The following is a 22001-nucleotide window of genomic DNA, read 5'->3' as shown; positions in this document are numbered from 1 at the left end:
CTCGGTGGGGGCAGATCAGGTGGCGGCCTCCAACCGCCCTCGGGAGAGGAAAGGGGCTCCCTTTCCGCCCAGGAGCTCCCCTTCGGCCCCGGGAAAGGTGCCGGCGGGCTCGTCCTTCCCCCCCCCCCAACCCCGGACAGCGGGAACGGCCGCTACACCTGACCGGCCCCCGGCAGCCGCCCGCTGCCCTCCCCGTCCCGCCTCGCCTCGCCTCGCCTCAGGTGGCAGCGCCCTGGAGGGATGCCCGGTCGCCCCCGTAGCCCGCCCGCCCGTCGCCCTAGCAACGCCCCCCGCCCGCCCCCGCCCCTAACCCCCCCCTCCCCTCCCGGCCACGCCCCCCTCGCTGCATATTCATGACCCCCGGCGCGGGGAGGGGGGGGCGGAAGCGGAAGCGAGAGACGGTTTCCGAGGAGCCCGGTATAAAGCGGCCGCCGGTGCCCGGTGTCGCCCGCCGCGCTCGTGCCGCCGTGAGTGACCTCACCCCTCCCTCCTCCTCTTCCTCCTCCTTCTCCTTCCCCCTCCCCCCCCACCCTCCCCGCCGGCCGCCGCGGCCACCTCCCGGCACCGCCGCCTCCCCCGCCGCACGGAGCAGGTCCCGGGTGCAGGGGGAGACCCGGGGGCAGGTAAGGGGGACGGTGGGCGAGGGGCTTGGGGGGGGGCGACGACTGGGCCTCGGGGGTCGGGGGCGGCTGAGGTGTAGAGAGGTGGGGAGGGGGCGTGAAGGTAAGGAGCGGTTGGGGAGGTTTGGGGTGAGGGGCTGGAGAAGGTGAGGAAGGGTTGGGGGTGAGGGAGGTGAGGGGCTGGAGAAGGTGAGGAAGGGTTGGGGGTGAGGGAGGTGAGGGGCTGGAGAAGGTGAGGAAGGGTTGGGGGTGAGGGGGGTGAGGGGCTGGAGAAGGTGAGGAAGGGTTGGGGGTGAGGGGGGGTGAGGGGCTGGAGAAGGTGAGGAAGGGTTGGGGTGAGGGGGGTGAGGGGCTGGAGAAAGTGAGGAAGGGTTGGGGGTGAGGGAGGTGAGGGGCTGGAGAAGGTGAGGAAGGGTTGGGGGTGAGGGGCTGGAGAAGGTGAGGAAGGGTTGGGGGTGAGGGAGGTGAGGGGCTGGAGAAGGTGAGGAAGGGTTGGGGGTGAGGGAGGTGAGGGGCTGGAGAAGGTGAGGAAGGGTTGGGGGTGAGGGGCTGGAGAAGGTGAGGAAGGGTTGGGGGTGAGGGGGGTGAGGGGCTGGAGAAGGGGAGGAAGGGTTGGGGTGAGGGAGGTGAGGGGCTGGAGAAGGGGAGGAAGGGTTGGGGGTGAGGGGCTGGAGAAGGTGAGGAAGGGGATGAGGAGCTTTAGGGTGAGGGGTGTATGGGGCTGTGAAGATGGGAAGAGGGTGAGGAACTTTAGAATGAGGGAGGTGTGAGGCTGGAGAGGTGATAAAGGGATGAGAAATAAGGGGAGAGTGAAGTGAGGGAGACATAGGGCTGCAGAGGTGGAAATTGGAAAGGATTGAGCTCTATGGTGAGGGATTGGGACAGAGGAGGTGTGGGGCTGCAGAGGTTGGGAAGGGATGAGGAAGGAATGGTATGATGAGTAAGGTGAGGTTAGAGAGGCTTGATTGGGGTGTCTCTGATAGTGAATCCTAATGAGGTGAAGATGGGATGAGAAAGGTGGCTGAGTGCCCCTTTGGGATTAAGTAGGGTGGTGAGTATGCTGGAAGAGGACTTGACAGAGGGGTCAAAGATGGAAATTAGAGCATAGCTTTTCAGGCTTAAACTTCACTAGTCTGCAATGTGAATAATTCCACACTTAATCTGTAACTTGATCTTAGTGTTTTACCATAAAACAGTTGAGTCTCACCCTCACCTAGTCTGATATGATGGTGGGAGAGTACTGGGGAAGAAATTACTTAGCACTTAGATCTCCCATGAAAGCTGCAGTTTTCCTAAAGATCATGTTATCAGTGATTTGCAACTCTAAGATGCCCTAATTTAGCACCCTCAGCAGGTGCGGAAACTGTTTGACCTTGAAAAATACTCTCTCCCTGTGGGGCAGTTTTCTATTGTAGTGATTGGCCTCCAGTATCCTCTATGTATAGAGGAAAAAAGGAGGGGAGGAAAAGATCTAGCCAAGGCTCTGACTTGGCACTGGGTGCAGTGAGTGAATCAATGTTGCTAGAACTTGGCTAATGCAATGAATTACAAATGGGAAAGGATAGGGAAGATATTGCAGGATGTTGAATGTTGGACAGAAGAGGTGATCTCTCCTTCAGGAAAGGAGAGATGTTGCAAGAAGTGGACCTACAGGGATAGGCAGCACTGTGAGTGCAGAGCACAGACAGATAACTGCAATGTTATGAGGATTTAGGAGAAGAAATTGTGCTGTTACAGCATATATTCTTACTGCTCTGTAAAAACAGTTCCAGTGTGATCTGTGTCATGTTCCACTGCCTTGATCAGATAGTACTACTAAAATATTTAATGAAATATGGCTTGAGCAGGTGTTTGAGCTCAAAGAGTGAGCAGGTGAATACTTTGTTTTCCTCTAGAAGTCAGGCTTTTTCATAAATACCTGGCAGAAGTGGTTGCTGATGTGATTGCACTGACATAGCTTGTGTATGCCTTCTTCCCCCACAGCAGTATTGCAAAAGATAAGGTCTTCCTTGCTTGGTTTGTTTAATGATCATACTGGATTGTTGAAATGTTCAACTGGCCTAATTTTTCCCTTCCTAAATAAAGGAGTTTCAGACAAGAGATTAAGGTATTTAGTTGACACTCTGGCTATAAATGCTTCCAGAAGTACTTTTTACTGTAAGTTTGAAAAGCTGACACTACCTTAAGCTCTTAAAAGTGCATCCAGTAGTCTCTGAGGCATCCAAAAACATCTGTGAGCTCCTGTGTCTGTCAGGTAGTGGCAGCTGCTGTTTTGGAAATGAGAGCTTCATTCCCGTATTAATGAGATTAAATTGGGTATTTAAGGGAGTTTTCATGACAAAATAACAGTTTCCATGATGTAATGGATGGGATCAGTGGAACAACTTCTATTTTAGTTTGCTATTTGTAATGTCAGGCCAATTTACATGGGTTGGCTCATGCCTCTCTGAGCAAGCAAATGATAGCAGTTCTTGCACTCAATTGTGTACAACTGAGGCACCTTCAGTAAAACTGAAAATGTATGGTTCTATAGATAACCCTCTTGCGTAATGTCTGTTAACTCCTGCTGGAACCTGCTGTTCTCTGGGAGTTTGTCACCGAAAGGAATGAGCAGTATCTGCTGACATGATCATGTTTGGATGCTATGGGGACTGCTTGCAAATGAAAGCAATCCTCTCCCTCAAAGCTGAAATGTGACTTAGCAATTCAGCCTGTTCTAAATACACTTGTATTGTACTGCCTTAAGCTGACAAGGGAGGATGTCTTCTGCTGGAGGTGTACTTGATTAGCCGTGAGAAGGTGGTTAGACTGACATAGCTGGTGAACTTGCTACTCCTTCTGTGTCATGTTACAGCAAAATTCATGAAGTGCAGCTTTGTTCATGTGCCTTTTCAGTGGGGCAACACAAGTGAAATATTTACCTGGCTTCCAATGAAGCATGGTATAACTCTGAAACAATACACATGCTTGTATGTCTGAGTACATGTGACCTTAATTTTTCACATTGAAGCAAAAGTGTGGCCTATCTGAGGGCCTTTCTGAACCAGTGGCCTTTATTCTGCCATGTGGAAATACAGGCTCTGAGGAGCTTAGAGAAAGCAGACTGAATTTGGACACATCTCACAAGGCTGTGACATCAGAGGTTAATTACCTTTAAACTCACTCCAGTCCTGGATTCACTGACAGCTAGGAAGTTAGGTCTTGGTAATTTAATATTGCTCTGCTTGTGTGCTGAGGCTGGAATGTGTGGACTCTGCCTCTATCCTTGTATAAACTTGTTTTAAATGGATCATTTCTAAAAGCTGTGAGAATATTAACATTGGATGGTAGTTGCAGTGTATTTCACCAGTGAGACTGTATCTTACATTAAAAAAACCTTCTTGAAGTAAAAATGTGCTGCCAACTGAGTAGTGTAGAAAAGATGCTTAAGCTTTGAGAGGCATGTTAAATGCCTAGGTGGGAAGCTGGTGGCTGAAATGACCTGCTAGCTGCTAGATAATGCTTGCAGTTGTGAATACAGTTGCATGTAACACTTCTGTACTTTCAGCAGACACTGATTTTAAGAAATAAACATTTCCTTTACATGGTAGCATGGGATCTTGTCTCACTTAATCTGTAAAATCTGCCTGTGATGTACTGCTGTTGTTCTTAGTTGAACACCTCATGACTTCAAGCTTCAACTCCTAGAGTAGGTAGCCAGTTTCACTCGCAGTATGTGGGCACCTCTACTTGCATGTTAGGCAAAAACAATGAAATCCTTTCACATTGCCCGTCATGAGAAACTCTTTTTAAGTTTAACTAGCAGTCTGTACCTCTAGTGTTACTCCTACCAGTAAATGCCACACTAAAATACTTGCATCAAATGATCAAGCAGTGTGTGTTGAGCAACTGAGCACATGTGGTGGCGTCATGACTGAGATAAACAAGCTTCACTTGCACTTCAGACTGACTTTAATGTGATGGTTAGTGTAAAAGCTTGCTGAACAAAGGTAAAGCTACTTGAGTTGAAATGGGGCTTTCCAGTCGATCTGCAGGGAGAGCTGCTGTGGAAGCGATGAGGCTGTCACATGATGGAGGGGGAAGCTTTAGCAGCTTGCAGAGTTAACTGGTAACATGAAGAACTTTGTGCTGCATTTTAGTTTTGCAAGGGTTGGTCCCATGACCTTTACCTGTAATACTTGCAAGATCCCAGCCTGTGACCTGTTCCAGCTGTAGCCATAAGATTCATCAAAACTGTGCTGACAATGGCATAGCCTTGTGTGCAGTTGTTGCCACTAGAGAAGGCTTAACTTATTTGATATCTATTCTGTTAGAGCTCCTGGTCTTTCAATTTGTGACACACTGTCAGCCTTACTAAACAGCTTCCATTCAACAGTGGGGTTAATTCGGGGAATACAGAGTGCGATGATTGTCACTTGGCTTAATATACCAGTGCTAAAACTATATGAGTGTTTGAAACAATACTTCCTTAAGTAGAGCGTTACTCCTGCTAGTTAACAAGTCCAATAAGCTTTAGAGCAGAGCTGTGTATTTAAGTTGCCATACAGAAGCTGAAAATACAAATGATTCTGGCAAATCCAGTTGCCAGAAAGTTGAAGCAGAATGCCTGCTGTCAGGATGAGTGACACCATTTGTTAGCTTGACAGATAGCTGGTGTTTGAGAGTTTCCTTCCAGACAGGAGATCCTGGACAGTCCAGAAACCAGGCCTGGAAGCAGACAGTGTTAAACTGTGGAGCTCTGTGCTGTGAACTAAAGACTTTACATGTTTTTGGTAAGCTGCTGCTGGTCAGGTGACTGTTTTATGGTCAGCAGCTTATCAGTTACCCACACATCTTGCACTTGGGTCACAGCCCTACTTGGAGTAACCACCCAGAACTTCCAGTGGTAAAGGATATTATGTCCTCCAGCTGGGACTGTGAGGGTCTCTTGAATCCAAGCACTGAATAATTATTGCTATCCTGAATAAACTGGTTATTCTATTATGCTTCTGTATCACAGTTCACTCCTTCAAGTGGAATAAGATACTCTGCGTGAAAAAGATCTGAGTTCATACTATTAAATCTAGACCTCCGATAGAGTTGCTGGAGACTGAATTTGCCTCAAGTTAAAAGCTGAACTTTAGGCATCTCAGCAATGGCTTCGGAGCACTGCAGAGTCTGAGTCAATGGTTTGTGTGCTGTGAACTGCCATCTTAGGGAGACTGGCTCACAGTAGCTTGACTAAAGCCCCTTAGTGCTGGTATTTCCAACAAGTACTGTAAAGTCATTTAGGCTGCAACTGGCATACTGTGTTATAACAACTCAGGAGAAGCAGCCAGGTTTTCTCATCAAACTTGCTCCTGGCAAGCACCAGGACACAAGGCTTTCATTGGGTAATGATTTGGTTTGGCATAGGAGCTGCTTCTGGCCTTGGTTTGGTTCTTACTGGCACATAGTCTGCTCAAACATGAATCTCAACATATAGGTGATGGGAAGTTGGTCTCCACAATGTGGACAACTAATAAAACTCTTAAAACCCACTTAGAGCTGGGGAGGACTTGCTTTCCAGGATTCCCATCTATGAAGGATATAGGCTATTAAACTATTCTCTTTAGCTTTAGGACACCTGGCTGCCTTGACACTTTAGGCTTGACTGGCAGGCTCTTGCAGTGTTACATGAAGATGATTAATCTGGGGGCCTGAGGTGCTCTGGGAGTGGACTGAGACCTACTTTCCTTGTAAGACTGAAATTGTCAGTCAACAGCTGCTATTCATGTAGCAAGGCATAAAAGGGTAGGAGGAGATGAACAAAACTTAGCCCAAAGGAATAGACTGAAGATGCTTTTTAAAATCTTGGTGTGTAAACAGCAGCAGGAAAGCATTACCCCTGAATTATTTTGTTAAACTATATCTGAGGTGGATTTTATCAATGTTCTGGGAGAGCAAGACTGGCGCTCTTAGCAGAGCAGAGAGAGAACCTAGCTTCCTCATCTTGTTTTAAATGAGAGCGCTAATGTTTTTGTAACTGAAATTGAAACCAGTGTTATGCTGACCCTGCATATTTTCTATCCTCTGCTGGCTGGCCTGGACTACTTCTGCATGCAGTATAGTTCATTTATTTTGGAGACTTGAAAACAAGCCATTATCACCCTTTGGTGCTAGATAAATAAATGATCTAACTGGTGGCTGAACCCAAAGTGCTCTTTTACAAAAGCACAACTGCATGTCACACTTATCATCTTCATTCTGTCCTTGAATGTATGATCAGTCTTCCTGGACCACATCCAGAAACCAGTGGCTTAACCCAACAAGCAATGACTACAGAACAGTCAGATTTCTGTGCCACTTAATTTCCTATCATCACTTATACACAGCAAATAGTCTTTCAGAATACACTTAATCTTGAGTGCTGTTTAACCTACAACTTGCTTATCAATCATATGGGCATACAAACAGGAAGAACAGGAATCAACTAATCAAATAGTCTTGACGCTGGATCTTTGCTTCCAGGTAACAAAAGAGCTTCAGGCTTTGTGGTTTGGGTTTTATTTGTGGGGAGGGAGAAGGCATGCATACAGGGTAAAAATGCTCCTCCCCTTTTACGAGGGGAATATCTGAGCAAGTATACTGGCCTGTTCAGTCTGGCTCTGGGTACTCCCAGAGGAGTGATTTGAGACTCTGAACTATTGCTCCTTAGAGTAGTGTGGCTGGCCGGCTAACTCCCAAGAGTTCAAAAAATAACCCCAAACAAATGTACAACTTGCTTTAACACTAACACATCTAGTGCACATGTCCTGTTTGCTGTCTAAAAATGTATCTGGGGGAATCAGCTTGTGATGTAGGTTTGTTCTTGTTCTTTTTCTTGGCTCTTGTTCTACTCCTAACTTTGGTGTAGAGAGGGAAAGGGCTTACACTTCTCAGTGCAGGAATTATCCTGTTTCCAACATCGTAGCACTTCTGTGGCTCCGGTTGCCATTCACATTGCTTGTCACAGCCATAAAGTCAAAATACTTAGCTACTTACATGGGCTGAAAAGGGGAGCGATCTGACAGTTATCTGTACCCTTTGTGCTCTTACAATTATTGCTAGCCTTACAGTTGGAGCTTTTTTCCTGCTGTTTTGCTTTCAAATCACCTGTCCAATTCGTCATCTTCCAGGTATGGTCTGTTCAAAACTCTCAATATGCAGCTGCACAGTAGCAGATCTCTCAGTCTAGTGGAGAAATGGCATTGAACCAGATAACATGTGTCCTCTTCCAGATGGTCACTCTGGGATAGTTTGTGTGACAATTCAGGATGCCATTTGAAAATAGGCCTTTTGACCCTGTAGTACTAGTGGAATCTCTAATCTTCTTTGTATGCATATGAGCTGGACTGGAGTGCTAGATAAAAGTATATCTGTCATGGCCTTTCAACAGTGTAGTAGTCCTGAGCTAAGCTGTATATAAAAGGGGTTTGAGTTCCCATCCAGTGAATCTTATGCTAGCATCTTCCATAGATGCCTATTCATCTAGTGGGTGTGATATTGTTAGCAATTCTTTTACTTGTTAGGAACAATAGGATATACTTGTGAGCAAGTAATAGTCTTTGGTGTGATGACTTTAGATAGTCTTACTGCTTTGTTTCAGGGTATTCTTAGCCTGTTCATGGCTAGATCAAATTAATACCACTGTCTACGTAAAGCCTAATGTGTCTCAGGGATGTTCAGTATAAACTTGACTCTGTACTCCTTGAACAGATTTCTTTGCATCTTCCCACCTCTGCACAAGTCACTTCGTGGTAAGCTACACTTACACAAAAACCCCAGTGCTCAGTAACTGCAAAATACTAAACATACATGTTTATCAGACTACAAACTTCCAGCTCACTCCAGCAGCCCAACATGGCACGGCATTTCCCTAAGCTGCACTTAGTAGCTTTCTCTTCCTCATTAACTACACTCCTAAATTAACACTCTTTCCAACAGATCAGTTCCAGTTCTTGTTAAGGCTGGTTACTGAATAACTGGTTGTAATTAATGCCTAAATTTGTCACTGGTACAATAATAGCTACACTGTTCCCTTAACTTCAGCCCCTTTCAGAAGCTTTTGGTCAACAGACTCGCTGTCTGTGTGGTGCTCTAAGGAGTCTGTGTAGGTAGTTCTAAATATCTCACTTGCAGGATCCTTCAGTGAACTTGACAACAAGTTGCCTTGATTGTGGATCACAACTTCATTCTGCCTACTTGGAATTTAGCAATTGATGTGTCCCTGATGGCCTTTACCAATTGTTGAAGTTTTAGGGGCTTTCCCACTGACAAAGACACAGGCTGGTAAGTAGCCCATGGTCAAGCATCCCTACTAGAGAAAGCTTTAAGTCTGTACATAGCAGTTACTGTATTAAGACTGAATGTATACACCATAGCTTACAAAAGACAAATTCTTTTAATTAGGAAATAAGATTTCAGCATTACATGCAGAAATTGGTGCAGTCCAAATGATTTGGAGATCTTTCCTCTAGGAAATGGGTTAAGAAACCTGCTGCAGTTCTGAGCTTCAAACATTCTCAGTAAAATTGCTTTGTACTTTAAAAAAAATAGTCTGAACTAGAGAGGTGTTCTAGAGGAGGTGTTGGTAATAGTTCCTGAAGCTTTAATACTAAGGGTATATTGTCTAATAAGAGCAGAGTCTAATGCTAATGTCTTTAAACACTTTAGCTCTGTATTTATAACATCTCCACCATGTGATATACTGTCCGTCTTGCATCTAAATTAGTGTGGTTGGGGTGGAAGCACTGTGCAAATGAAAGCAATGCTTTATCTCCAGTAACAGCATTCAGTACATTAATATTGCATCTACCTGTAACTTGGAAAATGAGTGGAAGCCTGCCAGTGACAAATATTAAATAAAAATGGGTGCCTTATTTTTGCTTCAGTGACTGTCCAGCATAATTTCTAATTCTTACCTGGTGTAGTTATACTAGTGCCATTATAATGCTCCATTTTCTTGTTCACTGTTGATGTAGGGATTAAATAACTTTTTAATTGTCTGAGTAATAGTGATATCTTTTCAAATAAAAATAAGAATACTGGCTAATTCTTGGCTTTCACTGAAGAAATTTTTAAGTTACTGGACAAGACTGAGAGCAAACCAGGAAGCCAAGGCTGGAAACTTCTAGGCTCCATTGTATCTGATTAAAGCAAGCAAGAACCCAGAACTTTTTCTTCATTGATTTGTTAGCCTCACTGGACAAACTGTAGCTCTATAAGTTGTTTGATGCGAGCAGCTAAGACTAAAGCTACACAAGTGTGTCTTTTTGCATATGAAAGGGTTTAGGCTTCTAGTAATGCTATTGCCCTTCCAACCTTGCAGGAAAGAATGAAAATATAGAATGCTTACATGACCAATGAATACATCTCAAATTGTTTATATCTGAGCTGGTAGTTGCATGTTAGATCTGCATTCCCCAGACTTCTAAGTAGAAGGTTAGGCACAGACTTAAACTGCAGATTGTGCAGGGAAAGCCTGAAGGTCTGGGTTGCTTTTCTCATCAGTTAGGTGTGCAGTTTCACTCATGGCATATGTGGGGAGGATGTATCTAGAGTGACAGACAAGTGTCACTGTTCGTGATCTAGTGGGATTCAGAGTATGGCTTTAGTGTATAACTGCCAACACTTCTGAAATCAGCTTAATCATAGCAAATGGTAGTCACACCTGCTCCTCATCTTAGAAAGTGTTTAACAGAAAACATGTGAGAAGGCACATACATGTGTTCAGTTTATTTTTGTATAGTGAAGAAATCTGGGATCAGGTCACTCAAGATCCTACCCAGGTAGCTGGGTATGTTACCCCATGTCTGTCCTAAAGTAAACTGGAGTCTGTTTGGATTACACTAGTTTCTTCAGTAGGAATTAACATTTCATACTGAACCTGGGAAATTTGTCTATGCTAATTTCAGTTCCATGTTCTGAAGGCTGATAACACTTTATTTCATAGAATTATAGAATTGTTTAGGTTGGAAAAGACCTTTAAGATCATTGAGTCCAACTGTCAACCCAACACCACCATGCCCACTAAACCATGTCCTGAAGTGCCATATCTACACATTTTTTTAACACCTCCAGAGATGGTGACTCTACCACTTTCCTGGACAGCCTGTTCCAATGCCTGACAACCCTTTCAGTAAAGAAACTTTTTCTAATACCCAATCTAAACCTCCCCTAGTGCAACTTGAGGCCATTTCCTCTTGTCCTATTTGCAGAATTTTGCACTCCACGTGAGTGAAGGCTTAAACCTGGCTGAAGCTTATTTTTACAAGACAAGTATTCTTTCATCAGGGAAATACAGGATAGAGTTGCACATTCTATGTTCATCTTGTTTCTCCAGACTTCATGTATGATGAGTGGGGAGCAAGGGCATAGTAAGTTCTTGAAGGTGTGCTGAGAGTTTTCCTAGCCAAAACTTTTTGGCAATCTGCAGTCAGTGCAAACTGCAGTGTGTATAAGTAGGAAGAACTTTACAGATATCACATTAATTATTTTACTGCAGGGTTTATTTTTTTGCTAGTAAATAATTTGTTGTCCCCTAATTGTCTACCCCAGTTAAGTTATCTTAAATTTACTGACACTTGATTGAAAACCAGAATGCAAGTTAAGGATTGCAATGTGTTACATCATGGCTGTTTTAATGTGGAATTGCAACCTAGAAATTTAAGTATCTTTTGGCTTAAAAATAAAAGTTTAAAACAAAATGGGAGTGACCTTTTGAACTATGTCTGTTTTACTCCATGGTGATCTGTATTTCTCCAGAGAAGTTCATGGGTCAAAAGTCTGCTTTTTTTTTCTTTTAGAAATTTGTATAGAGGAAATATGTTGACAGTAGGCATTTGCTACTGGAAGAACAGAAACTTAAAGCCCTTAAAGCATAATAAATGCATCTTGCTGAAATGGGATAACAGGGTTGTGGTGCCGCTGTTTTGTCTATTAAATTTTGGCTGCTACACAAAGCAATATTAAGAAACTTCAAGTCTATTTAGGCTCTTAAAACCTAAAATGCTTAAGTATATATTATGCTTAACTGCGCATTGCTTTAATCAAATTTTATTCCTCCCAAAAATCTGGCAAGTGATTGTTCAAACAGTAAACACATTAGTTTATTGCATAAGCTGGTACTGTAATTGGAAAAGTAAAATGACTAAGCAGTGTTCTTAGTAAAGCTGCCAAAATAAAATACAGCCTAGAAGGGCAATCTATGCTTTTCATGAAAATAAGCTTTAACAACCATGAAATTTTTCACCCTAAGGGCTTCCTCACTCTGACAAGTGACTAAAATGTAAAATGTCAAATACCTTCATGTGCTGACCAATAACTTGCACCAACTTCAAGATCGTTGTTAGTCAAATACTAAATGTACCTTCTTTTTAACAAGCTACAAGAACCAAATAGTTTCCTTCCTCAGCTTCTTGTGTTATCACTGAAGATGCACAACTACACATGCAGCACATGTAAATGTCTGTGCCTTTGTGGAACTTGGTAGCTAGGCAATTGTGTGTGTGTGTGCTCACAGCTGAAGATGCAAGAATTGCAAGGAGCAACCTCAGCTTGTAACCACGAGAAAGTTATCAATGAGTTTGGCAAGGAGGGAGTGAACCTACTTTTTGTCTTTCTCATGATGTATAGTGACACTTCTGTTACTGATAGCATGTAGAGAATATGCTATAATCCTGGTTACAACTTGGGTCTTCTGGCTCTTGTCCTTTCTATTATTTCCTCCCCCAGCTTTTTCTAGTTGGCTCAGTTTGCTTACGTACAGCATGCTTTGCTCACTGAAGTGTTCTGATTAAATGTTGTTGTGTTTGAGGAATCATTACTTGTGTGAGGTGATCCTCAGCTCTAGTGTAACACTAGGACAAAAGTAAGAATATCTGCTTTCAACAGGAAACTGGTTTTGGTTCTGCTTCTCTGCTATAATCCACAGGTCTTCCTGAAAAATATGTAAACCCTTCTCTAGTAACCTGCTAGCAGAAGCAGTGTTTGAATAAATACTTGCCGGGGGTTTTGTTTTTATTTCAGACTGTCCTTTGCAGTCCTTGCATATCTCTGTTCAGTAAGCCTGCTCTCAGTGCATGAGCTGGTGATACTTCTGGACCAACACTAGAAAGCTCCTGAAACCCTGCTTAGAAATACTATTTTTGGAGTCAGCTAGTCTTCATAGCAAAAGTTGCGGAAGCTGTTGTAATGTTCTCTAAGTCCATCTGAGTGTCCTACCCACTTCTGTGGTGTTTTCATCTAAGGTTGCCAGAGCCTTAATATAGGGATGCATAGCACTTACTCCTGCTTATTAATTAGACCTCTGAAATCCTACATAACTACTAATTTATTAAAACCTTCATGTGTTTCAGAGTAGGATTTTTTCTGGAAGACTTCTTGAGTGACCAAATTCAGGCAATTCTAGTTGTCTTGAATTGATTCTAAAAGTATCTAACTGAAACCAGAGAAGGCCTATAACAAGCCATCCAATGTGCCTAAGTGCTTTCAACAGGCTTTTTAGAAATTCTAGGCAAAATTAATGTCACCACAGTCTGACCTGGATAACTCCGACAGTTGCTCTAAGCCTCATTCACTTAATATTTTTGGTTTGCCTGCTCTTAACAGCCATATACTTTAAGCAGGTGTAACACTTCAAATACTTATGATTAATATGTACTTCACTATATCAAGGTAACAGCTTTACTCTTCAGGGACTTGGCTAAGGACATGGTAAAGTTGTTCCTTAACCTGAATGACAAGTCTGTTAATTCCAACAAACTGTTGCCTATAAACACCTTGCAAACAGTGAGAGAACCAGCCCAAGCAGTGAAATAATTAAGGGGCAAATGTGCTATCCCTTATCAACTCCATGTGTGATAAATGGATTTAGCTAGTTCTGATTTTAGAGAAAGGAATCCTGTAAGTGTTAACTATATTCATGGGAACTGGGTTGGAAGCCAAGCCACTATCTTGTAGCAGAATAAACTGATAAGAGAAAGTATTCAGTTAAAAGAGCAGTTCTTTCAAGAAATAATCTGAAGACCTAAAGGTCTTTTGGAAAGATGATATTAGGTAATATTATGCAGTATTCATTCAAGTACTTGACTTTGGGTTTGCAACTTCAACTCAGTCCTTTGTAGGAATTATGACTGTCCTCCTGTTCCCCCCCCCCCCCCCCAGATGTAAGCCTGTGATTTCCTCTGCACCACAGAAATAAAGCATCCCTTTCTGAAATTTATCTAGTCAAAAACATCTAGCAGCATCAACCAGGTGTATGTGTGTTCATATCATACTTTATCTGACCTCTGTATGTGATTAGTGATGCTCCTTGCTTGGATTGCTGATGTGGGCAGTTGTCATCTCCTGGAAGATGAACATCAAATCAGTTTTGAAAATGGAGAAATTGGTATATTATAGCAAGTAGAAGTCATCAGGAGTGACAGATCAGGGAGCTGGAAATGTAACATCTAGAATACTGTAAGGTCAGGCTCAACTTTCCAGAGGAGCAGTGAGAAGACTGCATCTGTTACTTTTAGGATCAGAGAACTGAAAGCAATGAAAGTTCAAAGCAAAGAGCTGAATGCCTTAGCTTGTGCTATGCTTGTTCTCAACAGCTTCTGCTGAACCACAAAGATTATTAAACCAGAGCAAAGAGTAGAGGCTAAAAATCTTGTACCAGTATTTCTTCTACTATACGAGGAGAACAGCAGAGGTGAAACCAGACTGAACACGAGTGGAGAAAGATGAGGAAAAGTCAGTGGTGTAATCACAAACTTTAAGAAGCATAAATGTGTGTGGATGACAGAAGATGGAGAGCTATTTAGCTGTCTTCATGAAAGCCATGCTATTGCTATGTGTTATTACTCAAGAATGGACTAATAGTTTAGAGAAGGCTCATGTCAAACTGTTGAGATGTGTAAGCAGATAGCTTCAGTGCATTAAAGGCAGCATTCATTGATCAGCTCTCAATTTGGTCAGTTCTTCCTCTGATATGTTCTGTGAATAGCCATACAGCCCCTGAGATAAGAGGTCCCTTAAAGTTAGGTGGATGTTAGACTAATCTCAGACTTCTCTGAGCAAGATGCTGCTGTTCCTGTTTATCCTTCACATCACTGCTCAACAAATTTCACTTGCTACTCTCTAAGCTGTAGTTGGTATGCATTTTAAAAAATGTAAAGGAGATACTCAAGTCTTCATCTATATTCACCAATTCTGGAGTCCTGAATTTAAGCTGTAGCTGTTATTTACATTGAAAGTATACTCATATAGACTATGGAGTCCCTTTCATTTTACTTCCTTGAAGATGGCTTATGCTAACTGCATTTGTATTTTGGTATCTCTTTAAACAATAAAGGCACAAAACCAAACCTATTTTGTCTGGTGTTCAGATTGCTACTTCTTTCCCTATCTCCCAGCTGAATGTCCTACTTGGATTAAGACTTCAGGATCTATCCAGGGTAATAGAATGAGAAAAATTATTGCTTGTTCTCTAACTCTAGTGAATGCACTTCTGAGTAGAGGATCTGATGCCTTTCTGAGGATATTAGATGTCTAGTAGGATAACCTGCTAACTCAGTTGTAGTTCAGTATCATGCTATTCTGTATGTTGACATTCTGGCATTTCCCTCATTGTCCTGCTCTTCTCATAGGCTGCTTTCAGTGCCTGCAAGTATTTAAGCAGCTCTACCTACCTACAGAAATACCTGTGATACTATCTGACCACAAATTCATTCTGCCTCTGAGAATGATCTCGAAAGGTACTCTAGCTGGTATGCAATTAGCTGTGCAAAAACAACCAACCACTAGATTAGCTTTGTTTTCTAAACAATCAGTCATGCTTGTATAGGCTGAACTTCTCACTGCTATGTTCTTTATGCCAGCAATGCTGTATCTAGAAAATGACTCAAGTGCAATCACTTTAAATCTTACAACTAAATGTTAGCTATGATTTGTTGACTTTAAGTACCCTTTTTATGCAAAGAAACTCTATTAGAAGAAGCCTGCCTAGTCCAGTAGAAACTATTGCAACACTATTTTGTCCTTATGGACGTCCAAGAAAAGCTGCTTTAGTGTGTGTAAGATTGATTCACAGAGCATGTTTTAGGTAATCTAAGACTGCATATCTGACAGTAACCTCCAACAGAAAATGCTTGTGATAGACTAGATGCTTTTCAAAGAGCATTTGGTGGTGGCTTTGATTTTTTTTGGGGGGGGGGGGATAGTTTGTAAGGCTAACCAACATTCAAGCTAGTTAAATGTAGGTTAGCATCTCTACTGCCTGCATGGCCTGCTTGTGGTAGCACTAGCTGGCTTGTAACAAATAGTGATAGTGCAGCTGACAAAACCATTATGCTGATTCCTCTTAACCACTCTGCCCCTGGAAAATGTCTCTGTGGGAATTTAAAGGGGCACAAGATCTATGCTGTAGATCATATGATAATGCTTGCAGTTGCATGGATGAGATCTGCCCCATCTCACAGTGCAGCTTTGGCCCTAAAGGATTCCTTAGGTCATATGTAAAACTTCCCTTGAAGGATGGCAGCTGTATATTTTTGCAGCAAACATACAGGAAAAGTTGATGGACTGTCAGAGCATGATCAAATTGTCTGAATGCAACAGGACTAAGCCTAGACTGTGAGATATGTTTACTTTCATTTTCACCTGCTGAAGGTGACTGTCAGCTGTAAGAACTGCTGTAGTGATTGCACTGATATGATGGCAGACTATAAAAGCACTTCAGCTTTGGTACAGAACTGCTGCAAGTCTCATCCCGTCGTGGTCCAGATGTATGCTGTTAAAGTGGCATGGGCGCTGGAACTTGTGCATCCTGTAAGAGGAGAGTGGCTGACAGTCACTCCCAAATTAGGTAAAAATGCCAAATTCTGACAAGCCTTTGCCAAATGTTTCATAGATCTACAAAGTCACAAATGGAAGAGGTCTATGTCCTCTAAATATTTCCCTGCTAGCAGGTCTTTATGTATCGAGTCTAACTGCCAAGCACTTGTAGCCTCTTATTATTTTACCGTGTGTGTCAGTAAATATCTTATCCTGCCAGTTCTAACAGGGTTACAGCTTGGCAAAACACGTTACTAAAATAGCATTTGTTCATATTCCAAAATCAAGCCGCTCTTAAATGTGGCCACCAGCTTTCTACAGAGCTGTTTATAAACCAGCTGTCTAAATCGTATTACTTGTGCTAAAATTTTCTAAAATGGATGATTTGTAAATACACAATATTGGCCAAAGTGTTGTCTGTTCATTACCTGTATTTCTTTCTCCTAGAAGGTGTAACTCTTAAATGCTACATTTCACATACTTTGCTTAAAGTACTGTTTTCAGAAGTTCCTAAATGCTGTAGATACAGTCTGAAATCAGTGTGGTGATGCAACCCTTCTAAGCAGTGATTTGTCCTTATTATTGGCCAAACAGTATTTATCTGGTGTTCTTAAGATTTATTGATTTTATTAATTATTGTGTTAAGAAGGGATTCTTAATTTTCGTTCTTTATCTTACACCTTACTTAAAATATATGGGCTATGCATCACTGCTAGGTCAGTTCAAATGTTTATTTAAATAATTGAGAAAGTAGATAGCTATACTTCATGGCAATGAATGTAAACATGTCTATTGTGCTGCTATTTGGGACAGTCTGAAAAACTGGAGCAGGGATCTGCTCAAGTGCTCTAGCTATACTTTTTATGGAGTGTGCTTTTTCAACACTTGTTTGTAGTCACTTGTACTTCAAAAGGGAGGCTCTGAAGATGTTTACCGAAGGGTTCTGCACCATAAAACTGCTGCTCTAACCTATAGCTGTTTCCTCTATTAGCACTACCTAATGCATCACAGGCTTGGGGTCATATGGCTGAGAAGCAGCTATTTTACCACACCTTTTGCAGTGCATTAGGAGGCAGCAGGCCTCCTTGGATGGCAGGGAGGAAGTAAGAAATAAAAAATTATCTCTAAACACCTTTATTCCTTTCTTTCAATACTGTAGTGGTCAGCTCCATTTAACACGTCATCAGGGGATGTTAGAATATTTTACTTGGCCCAGATGGAGGGAAGCTATGCAATGCTGGGGTGGGGAAGAGGTGGAAGGGAAAAGATCTCTCTCCTTTACGCTAACAAGACACAGTTTCCAGCAATCGTGCTGAATCAGTGTGGGCTCAAACTGCAGGTTAGGCTGTGAATGGCTGCTTATTACCAAGCTATCACAGTGATGATGTACCAGTTTGATCTGTGAGTCCACTCAAAGAAGGCAAAATGAGAAGATTTAGTGCAAGATGATATAACCAGTTATATATAGTTGTTTACAAACCCTTTGGAGAATCTGAAATGTGAGAAATGCTCTTCTGCGTTGTTTTGGTTTTTCTCTGAGGGAGTAACTATTTCCTCAGACTTAGTAAAATCCGGCCAAAACCTAACTTGTCCATCTTTGTTGGAGGGTGAACAAAATTCTATGGATGCTTTCAAAAGCTTACTTTAACAGAGTCTTCTGAGATTGAATGATGGTAATGTGTTTAGGGACTGGTAATTGGAGATAATTCTAATGAATTAGACTTTGCAGATGTTAATGATATGCTAGAGGAAGTCAGCTTAAGATCTATGCTGTGCTCTTTTTTGTCGTGATCTATTGAATGGCTTCTGTAATTGTCTAATACATATTCTGGCAGTATTTGGGTTTCTTAAGCATTTGCAGCCTGAAGAAACCAGCCTGCAAATTTTCAGAGCAGTGAATATAATTAGTTCAAATGCCAGTATGTGAAAATAAAGTATTGCACTCTTCATCATAGGTACAGTAACATCTGCAAGGAGTATCTAACTTTGCACATACAGATTAAGTAATAGGTCCTGGCTTGACTATTTTTTTTAATGGATGAATATTCATGCAAAACACTAGTCTTAACTTTCTATAGTAAGTATTGCTTATTCTGGAGAGTCATTTGCTAATGGTTGTGCTAGTATACTTCACTTCCCACAGCGTGCAATCAGAAGGACAGCCTTGGTGAAAGAACTTGCAAAAAAAAATGCTAGTGGCAACGATGTACTGATAGGATTATTCTTGCACCACCAGCCCCACTGGGTTAGACATAGGCCTTCCTTCTGCAGGAAAGTAAGATTGTTCCAGTTAACCCACATGGTAATGTATTAAGATGTTCTGTGATGATAGCCTTAATTTTGTTTTCCCCTGTTGTCCTACCTTATTGAGACAGAGGGAATGAATCAGTTTAATTCTGATGGGATATCTCTCATGTTCAACATGGTTTAAAAACATGAGGATCCTTTAGTAGGCTGGGCCATACTTAGCTCATTCAGACTGAAGTTTAACTGCGACTGTCTGACCAAATCAGTGGATTTTCTTAGTAAAAGTTTTTTGCATCAGTGTCAGACCAAAACAGCGTGTTTACACAGTGGCCTGAGGGATCTCCATCCCCATAAGTTTGAGTTCTTTGTGCTTATGTGGTGACTAGGTTGTTGTTGTTTGTTTTTGAAAGTACTTAGCTGTTAGTGCTTGCTATCTTGCTCTTAACCTTTATCTAGTTTTGGGGTTAGAACCTGCTCCTTGGAGATCCAGCTGTCAGGAATAAGGCATGCCTGTGTCTTTGGTGTAGTGTGAAACTACTTCTTAGTGCCTGTTTTACCAGCATCACTGATCCTAGCTGTTATGTTTTCTGCTAGCTGGGAAGGCTTCTCTATTGCTATTTATGCCCATACCACCTTAGCTGTTTACTTGTTTAATGTACCTGTATTAATAAACATGAGGATAATGAGAGCATATATGAAGCTTTTTTACCTAGCAGTAGAACAAAAAATAAGTTTAATCAGATAATGCTACCTCCCCAGTTTAAGAAAATGAAGTATTTCCTACTAAAAACAGCAGCAGCAGTGATTTAACAATGTAATCTGATCTAATATTAGTAACAGCCTGTGCCTTTAGGGAGCAGTATAATATCCAATCCACTGAATAAAGTCTGTCTCGCATTAAATTCTGGATCCCTTTTAATAAGATGGCTTCCCAGAATTGTTTCAGTAATTTCATAAAGTCCCATGGTTTCCTACATCTTTTTCCCAGTAATATGATGAGGCTGGGGAAATGACATTGGCCCCCAAAATATAAAGGTGGAAATAGGGCTGTCTTACAAAGATGTTCTCCCTGATGTCATGAGGACCTTCATCTCTCCACCTTATGTCTTAAGCTTTCCATTCCTCCCTGTGTGTCTGGGCAAGAAAAAGCCCATCAGGGGAGTTTGTCATGCACAGATTGCCACCTGTGACTGCATCACCACATCTTCCAGCATGAGCCAAAATCTTACTCTTGGTCACTTTCCAAGTAAACTGGAAGGGGGCAGAAAGAGGGTCCCAAGAAAGCATGGGGGCTTCTAGTCAAGGCCATGCTTTATGGAAAGAAGTAGGCAGGAAACCCTATGAAAGATTTAATACTGGCAGGGCTGGAGTTGGAAGCCTGTTTATGTCAGGTTTTAATAATTTCTGGAATGTTGTATACATACTGAGGAAAGGGTGCAACAAGTCTTCATTAACCCTTTCAAAATGAAGCAGCACACACCCTTGCTCTTGTATTTTGGGGAGGATTGTTGTTTGGATATTGTTATGGTTTTGTTGGGGGAGTTGAGAATGTCAGATGTTCAGCCTTACTGGTAGGAGAGCTGCCAGAACCGTTTGCTTCTCTTAGATGAGTGTATTTTTGAAAAGTTATACCCCAGCTTGTACAACCTCTGCCTTTCTGTTGTTTAACTGGATTATAGTGTGTGAAGAGTCCTGAGGGCAGGCAAGAGTTTGCATTGCAAGAAGTGGAAAAAATGCTGCTTCTCCATGTGAGGTGGATTGCTCCATATCATCTTCATTCGCAATGTGCTGCAGAATTACTTCCCCCCTCCCAGACCTTGCTTCAGTGGCCGAAGTTGTGTGGTAGCCTCAAAAGTAGGTCATGATGCAAAAGCACTGTGCTGGTTCCAGTGGCTGCTGTTTTTTCTTTTCCTTCAATCTCAGGTTTCAAGATGTTGTTATAAGTCTCATCTAAGCCTTCATTTGGTATCAGTCTTAGGGTTGCTTATGCATGGTATCCTTGTAGAACAAGCTGTTGTGTTTCAATGCCTTTGATCACCTGAATGATGAATTAAATGTTAGGACATGTCAAATGTGGTTCTTTATTGCACCCAGTTAGCCTTAACCTTTTTCCTTTGGCAGGCTTTTAGTGATTCAAAACAGGTTAGTCCAGTTTAATGTAAGACTATTTTAAAATTAGAGGTTGACTTTCCTCTCAGGATCTGGAGTAACGTTGCTCACATACAGATGGAACTGTTTAGTAGTATGTGGTATAATTGCCTTTTTGAACTATTCCTCAACAAGTATAGTCTTCCCGTTCTCATAGGGTTAATGTAGTTCTGGTTTTAGAAAGCAGTAGCTAAAAATCTCTCTTATGTTTGCATTTAACTATGTGAGAAGTCTTAATGGGAATTTAAACAACTACCTGCCTGTAATTGCTGCCTTTTTGAACCAAAGGCATGACTCACTTATATGATGGTGCTTCTAGAAAGTCGCAGGATTTTTTGAGTCTAAATTTTTATGAAGGAACTTAATCAGACCATGGAAGGATGCAGCGCCTGTGCTGAACTTCAAGTAGATTAGTTGAGCACATTTATGCAGCTGGGCCAAAAACTCCAGGTATGTTTTCTAGATGCTTTTCTTCCTACTGCAGTGGCTGAACACTTGAGTCTTGACATGGGCCAAAGAAACTTCCCCTGTGGCCAGTTCTGTTACTATAAACAGCTGCTTTAATAATTAGCAACAGAGCCGCAAAACAACCGGGGAGAAAATAGCTGCCTGTTGGCTAAGCAAGTGGTATTCTGTCTTGTATCTGGCAAGTACTAGGAGGCAGAATACATGACAGTGCTCACAGCATGACTGAAGATACTTCTTCTGCCTTCTGAGAAGGAGGTATCTTGAGCTGGGCAGGTGAGTCTGCTTTTTGACCTTGTAGCTGCAGGGATCCACTGACAACTTTTCTCTGTGAGCTGCAATTTTACGCTTGCTTTGGGTATTGCTACCCAAAGTAATACTTGTAGCTGCCCCTATTCCTCCCTTCCCCCGTTACGTTGGTATGGATCCATGCAGCTATGCAATCAGATAAAACCAGTCTGACTTTATAAAGGATTTTTCTAGCTTCTTGGACGTGTTTTTGTCAGAGTAGTTTTCCAACTTAGATCAGTTACACTGTCTGGTTCACCACCATATGATGATGTGTGGCTGTGCAGGAAGCGGTGGGAGTAAGGAACCTGGGGCAAAGAAAAGGAAGAACAGACTGCTGCTTTTAGAGGAAGTACTTGTTTATGCCAGCTTAAAGTGATTGAGAAACCTATAGTGTAAGCAGTATAATAATCT

General features: G+C 42.2%; 1 protein-coding gene across 3 annotated transcripts in view; it reads left to right on the top strand.

Moving 5' to 3' along the window:
* Positions 1-419: 419 nt before the first annotated feature.
* The window catches only part of SLC45A4 (solute carrier family 45 member 4), a 67998-nt gene continuing 46416 nt past the window's right edge, over positions 420-22001 (top strand). For 2 of the 3 annotated variants that reach the window (XM_075024039.1, XM_075024037.1), the window contains exon 1: positions 420-623. The gene's annotated coding sequence lies outside the window, so the exon portion shown is untranslated. Of the gene's footprint in view, positions 624-8815; positions 8910-22001 lie in introns of those variants that run through there. The other variant, XM_075024038.1, reaches the window with a different exon arrangement.

Source organism: Buteo buteo, chromosome 3 (assembly GCF_964188355.1).
Source record: "Buteo buteo chromosome 3, bButBut1.hap1.1, whole genome shotgun sequence".
In the NCBI taxonomy this organism is placed as follows: Eukaryota; Metazoa; Chordata; class Aves; order Accipitriformes; family Accipitridae; genus Buteo; species Buteo buteo.
The sequence above is the reverse complement of the archived record's forward strand: the minus strand, read 5'-3'. Positions and strand labels throughout refer to the sequence as shown.